General features: G+C 36.1%; 1 pseudogene; it reads right to left on the reverse strand.

Annotated features, from left to right (window-relative positions):
• Positions 1–1,416: 1,416 nt before the first annotated feature.
• LOC141389555 (kynurenine aminotransferase-like) lies at positions 1,417–5,898 on the reverse strand (annotated as a pseudogene).
• Between the last annotated feature and the right edge of the window lie 641 nt (positions 5,899–6,539).

Raw genomic sequence — 6,539 nt, forward strand, 5'->3', positions numbered from 1 at the left:
AAACACCTCTAGCAAGCAAAGAGAATGTTATAAGGGATTTTAAACAATTATTGGCAAAAATGCAGTACCCAAACAGCAATAATCTCTACTCATTGTTGACAGCATGGGAAGAATTACTAAAGGAAAATGATTTCGATTTGGAAAATGCTACATCTCATTGCGGCCCTGAAAAACTATTCGCCGACATACGAAGACGTGTATATCGTACACCTACAACCGTCACAATGCAATATGCCAAGGAAAGGTATGACGCTTGCATTGAAAACACCTTCAAACTCTCACATGCTGAAAAATTATTTCTATGCGAATTTGAATTTCACCAATAACAACATATCATTTACATAAAAATTATGCTCAATTATTTTGAATTATTGCAGAAATGTCTGAGGGAATTGACATATCTAAATATATAGCGTGACTGACTGACATATCATCGCCCAGACGAAACCGCTGATCCTAGAAACCTGAAATTTTAACTGTAGGTCGACCTCTAAGGGTACGAAAAGTACTAAAAATTACCAAATTTAGTACTAATTGTATATTTTTAATGAATTTAGCTAGAAACTTCGAATTTGGTATGGAAATGAAGGTTGGGAAGTGATCTTAAAAAAGGAAATGGTTTGGAAAATGCATACTCCTGTCTACGAAACGTACTAAATGGTACTGAATTTAGTACAATTTGAATTTGGGAATCCTGTTTTTTGGAATAACGATAATTTTTGGAGTGTACGATTGAGGTAGTTTTGGAAATTTATATGGGTACGAAAATTACTACATTTAGTACAATTTGAATTTGGCAATGTTAGTCATTTCCATATTAAATATTTTTTCCGTTTTACGCATTAATTTTTTCCAACTCTAAAACCATTCAAACCCCCTATAGCAAATGCAGATGTCACAACACATAATGCTGAAATCGCACATGATTCCTCAACAACAGTGGAATTCATATTACCAACCCGCTCACCCACCCGAGCAACCCGCTCTCCCACTCCTACCCGAGCAACCCACTCTCCCACCCCCACCCGAGCAACCCACTCACCCACCCCCACCCGAGCAACCCACTCTCCCACCCCCACCCGAGCAACCCGCTCTCCCACTCCTACCCGAGGAACCCACTCTCCCACCCCCACCCGAGCAACCCGCTCTCCCACTCCTACCCGAGCAACCCGCTCTCCCACTCCTACCCGAGCAACCCGCTCACCCACACCCACCCGAGCAACCCACTCTCCCACCCCCACCCGAGAAACGCATCCAAATTCACCTACCTCACCATCATTCCACTCCCCAAATTCATCATCGGAATTTTTTGGATTTAATGAAAAAAATAAAAGGCCGAAGTATGATGTAAATTTAATGAAGCGAGGTAGGGTGATCGAAAATTCAGGCGTGACAGAGAGAAGAACGGCCTCGATATTAGAAATAAAATATACAACCTATAGACGATGGAAGAAACGATTTGAAAACGAGTGTCCACCACAACGCCCATCGACCGATTCTACAATCCACTCGAACAAATATATGCCCCTTGACTTGCCGGATGAAGAGCGGCAGCATGAAGACTATGTAATTTTTATAAAATATGCAATTTTTAACAAATGTATCCCGATTATTTAATGAATTTTTTACAATCTTCTCTAATATATAAAAGGCAATGTGTGTATGTTAGTATGTTTGTTTGTATGTTTGTATGTTCCGAATAGACTCAAAAACGGCTGAATAGATTTTCTTGAAAATTTCAGATCATGTACTGGGAACACCGGTGGTGAAAATAGGCTATATATTTTGTTGAATGGTCGTCGCGGAAGTGAAATATCGCGGTCATCCCAAATTATTCAAAAATGTATTATTTCAGATAATACACCTAATTTAAAGTAAGCGTGACTACAAAACCGCTATAACACTGGCTTCAATATGTGGGATAACGCGGTCAACGCCATATTTTGGAATACAGTAAAATACCGATAACATGAGATGTCACTATATAGAAATTCTGAAAAATCGATTGGGAAATCTTATGAAATTTTGTATGTGGAGTTTTTAGGTGTGAGAATAGGTCGTAATCTATTTTTTATCACGCTAAGTGTAGTGACCGGTGGTCCTCCCCACAAATTGTTTAAGAAAACCGCGAAATTCAAGATACTTTTTAATATATTGTTTACAAATTGTTTGCATTGCTATGGTAATTACTGTCTTGACCTGAATGGTCGTTGCGGAAGTAAAATATCGCGTTCATCCCAAAATTTTCAAAAATGTATTATTTCAGTTAATTCGAACGGTCGTAAGCTGTTTTTTACTGCTAAGAATAGTGACCGGTGGTCCTCCCCACAATGTTTTAAGAAAATCTGAAATCTTTGATATTTTTGAACGTATTGTTTACAGATTGTTTTCCCTGAATGATCGCGGTCATCACAAAGTTTTCAAAAATGTATTATTTCAATTAATATACATAATTTTAGTAAGCGTGACACAAAAATGATATAAACACTAGCTTGAACAAGTGGGATAGCGCGGTCGTGAGCTATTTTAATACGGCTAAGTGTAGTGACCGGAGGTTCTCCTTCAATTTTTTTTTTTTTTAAATCTGAAGTCCATGATATTTTTGAACGTATTGTTTACAGATTGTTTGCAATACTACTGTAATTACTGTCTTGACCCTGAATGGTCTTCGCGGAAGTGAAATATCGCGAAAAGTGAAATATCGCGGTCATCACAAAATTTGCAAACATTTATTATTTCAGATAATATACATAATTTTGTAAGCGTGCCTAAAAACGCTATAAACGCTGAACACTAAACAATAAGTGGGACAGCGCGATCAACTCCACATTTTGGAATACAGTAAAATACGGATAACTTGAGATGTCACAAGATCGAAATTCCAGAAAGATCCATTGGAAATCAGACAAAGTTATTGATATACAATACAATATCATCATTGGAATCAGAATACCGCGATCGTGTTCGATTTTTGAAAATATTATAATTACGGATAAAATCTCAAAATGTGGGAAGTGAAACTTCATGAGCATTGATTTCAGTCCTTGGAATAGCTAGGTAAAGATACATTTTTTAAATACAGCAAAATCTCGATAATAACAACTACAATTTATAGAAGTAATTTTTTTTATGAATTATATAAATGTTGCCATACATATCCCGAAGGAACATACATTTCGCTGAGGGGTATTTTACCACTATTGCATATAGAGCGCGAAGAAAAAAGCGTTACGTTCGATCGGCCTGAATGAGGTTAAATCCACCAAAAATAGCGAAAATCAGGCGCCACCGTTCTATGTGAGCTATATCAAAACGAGGACGTATACGGAACAGTGGCTATATCTCTGAACTATCGAAAATCGGGAGGTAATGTTTTATGGGAGCTATATCAAAACGTGAACCTATTACTGTTACATACCGAGCGCAAATAAAAAGGCGTGTCTTTCGGTCGATACGAATATTTATGCTCTCCTCTTTAAAATATATTAAAACCAGATTTCAGCCATTTCTGTGTGATAATGATGTTAAATCCTCAAAAATAGCGAAAATCAGCCTGTACCGAGACCAACAATCCAATATATTGCAATGTTAATTGACGTGCACCGACTTATGGTGAAGGGTATAATAAAAGAGATTTTATATCTTAAATTTGGGGGATGACATTATATGGAATTTATGTCAAAACATTGATTTATATTATGAAGTTTCTAGAGGGATGCCTAATTATGGGTGTATCAATACTGGATAGATAACTAAAGTTTACACGGAGAACCCAAACAATGGGCCAGCAACGCGGACCGGGTCAGCTAGTGTATAATAATTATTTAATGAATTTTTTACAAATGTATAATAATTATTTAATGAATTTTTTACAAATGTATCCCCATGAATAATTAATGAATAAATAATGTTAATTTTCAACAAGTATATAATTTTATTTATAATGTCGTAAGTACTGTTGGTGTTTTTCAGATTTTGATGTACCATTTGCAGGTTTCGAATTAAATTAGCTGGACCATATGCCCAGCCAGTTTTCCAACCTGTCACTGAAAATGTTTTACCCGCCGAACCAATGGTAATCGTACGTTCCCACATGTCGGGTAAGGTACAAATGCGTATATGCTGATTATCATCGAATACCATCCATTCGTAGACCTCATCTGACAGACAGAGAACATTCCATTTTTTACACAAATCAGCAATAAGTTCTAATTCCTTTTGTTTAAACACCTTGCCAATAGGATTGTGGGGAGTGTTGAGAATAATCATTTTTGTTTTGTTATTAAACATTTTCTTCAACTCTTCTTCGTCCAAAACCCAATCAGCCGAGGAAATTGTACCTTCTGTTTTAGTCTAAAAATGGAAAATGGCATAAAAATTTGTTTCAATTGGGAAAGTGTTTCCTTACCGGCTTCAAAGGTATAAACCTGGATACACCTCCGGCCATCTTGACCATGGGATGATAACAATCAAAAAAGGGTTCTATAATTATGTATAACCTCATCGCCAACATCAACATGACCCATAATAGCCGAATACAAAGCCTCATAAGCACCGGCTGTAACCAAGACTTCATTCAAAGGATTAATTTCGCGCTGTAAAAGTTTGGAGTACAGTTTTCCAATGGCTTGTACCAAACGCCTGTGGCCTGTGGAAAGAAATTCGAAACATGTTATAATATAAAGTTTTGTTTTCTGTTCAAAATCGTTGAAAGTTCAGTCAACAATCAAAAGAGTTTAATTTTAAGACCCGACATTAAACTTAACTCGTTTCTTTGTATCTGTATCAACCGCATGATGGAGGATTCTACGACACTGGATAGTTTGTTTGTGTAATTACTCCTATTACGCGTATTTTGTTAATTAGAAAACCATATAGAATGCAGTGTAAGGTTATTCAAATTTCATGCGGAAAAATATAAAACAAGAACTTGTCTGTTGTCTGGGTTCCCCTCACACCGGCATACTCTTATCTTTTCAAGCTATTAATGTGATGTGATTGAAATCAACTTACAAAACCGCGGGTGTATTGCTGTAGTAAAGGGTTCTCGTCATTTGCAATTTCAGCCAAAGCTTTGGTGACATATTCTGGGGCAGCATCATCAGGGAATCCTTGGCCCAAATTTAAGGGTTTATATTCCATGGCCAGGGCAATGTATTCATTCCTTGAAGAGAAGATTTATCATTAATTAATATCATTAATAATATCATTAAATTCTAATAAACTTACCAAACACTTGGAGCACTACCCTGTAATCTTTGAGGCAAATCAAATTTCTCCATCGCTCCAGTTGTGCTATATTCACGTTGTTTTCTAAGTTGCTTATTCTGCTGTTGTTCAAATGAGACTAATTGATACAGCTGACGTTGGGGTAGACGAGTTTTGTTTAATAAACGTATACTATTTTGAAGCATCTAAAGATCGCAAAGATCGCGTAGATTGACAAAGCAACAAGAGCAAAAACAAAAATAAGTATTTAGAAACTAAGGAAACCAGCTGATAAGTTTTTATTGATCAAGTGGCCAGAGAGAATTACTGATAAGATCGTTTGCAAAAATAAACGATAAGAAGATCACTCACAACAACATGACTTACATTTGATTTTTTTTTCTTTTTTAACTTAACTAATATCACAAATATTTAAATGCACTTCGTTGTTTTTTGTTGGTGTCACAAACAAATTCTAATGCTAAAAAATTATAGTCAGCTTATTAAATTAATGTTTATTGCATAACGTAAGACAACGTATGTATGTCAAAACCTAATGCAAATAGTGCAAATACGTACTTAAATACCTACCATATACCGTTCAGGTTCACTTTGGTGAATAAGGAGTTCATCGAACGACACGAATAAGAAGGCAAAACATATTGGCCGATAAAAGTGAGCAGCCAAAACAAAAATGATAACAAAGCAGAAATGGGAAAATAGATAGTCAGCTGATCATGAAGTGAATAAATATGATACACCCTGTATTGATTGCGGTGGGTGATTCTTTATCGTTGATGTATGACGTTATAATTGGTGCCTATAACACTAGTACTATGTTTACATTTACGAAATCCACTCGATTTCATCCTTTAATTCCATTGTGTATACGTCAAATGAAAACTCATCTGAAATCGATTGGATTTCATTTGACGTTTGAGCAATGGAATTGACAGTTGAAATCAAGTGGATTTCGAAAATGTTAACATAGTACAACGTAGAATAACTGAACAAATGGGAAAGACGCAGGGCGACATTAGATTAAACGAACCCATCAAAAAGTTTGCCCCCAAAGATGCAGTTAAATCATATGTACAAGTGATTTGGAAGTGCATCAAATTATGCATTTTCACTCATTTTTTTCACAAGAGCGTGACTACTGAATGATGCACTCCATTAGCACTGCATTATAACTAATTCCTTGGCACTGAATTTTAACTATCACTTTGGAATCGCATTTTAACTAACCCTTTAGGGTAAAATAGGATGCAATCCAATTTGCATCTAAAGCACGTGTTTTGATGCGGTGCCTTTCGTTCGCCCTCCATTCA

This window comes from Musca autumnalis, unplaced genomic scaffold, assembly GCF_047663935.1.
Source record: "Musca autumnalis isolate F117 unplaced genomic scaffold, ASM4766393v1 scaffold_1, whole genome shotgun sequence".
NCBI lineage: Eukaryota > Metazoa > Arthropoda > Insecta > Diptera > Muscidae > Musca > Musca autumnalis.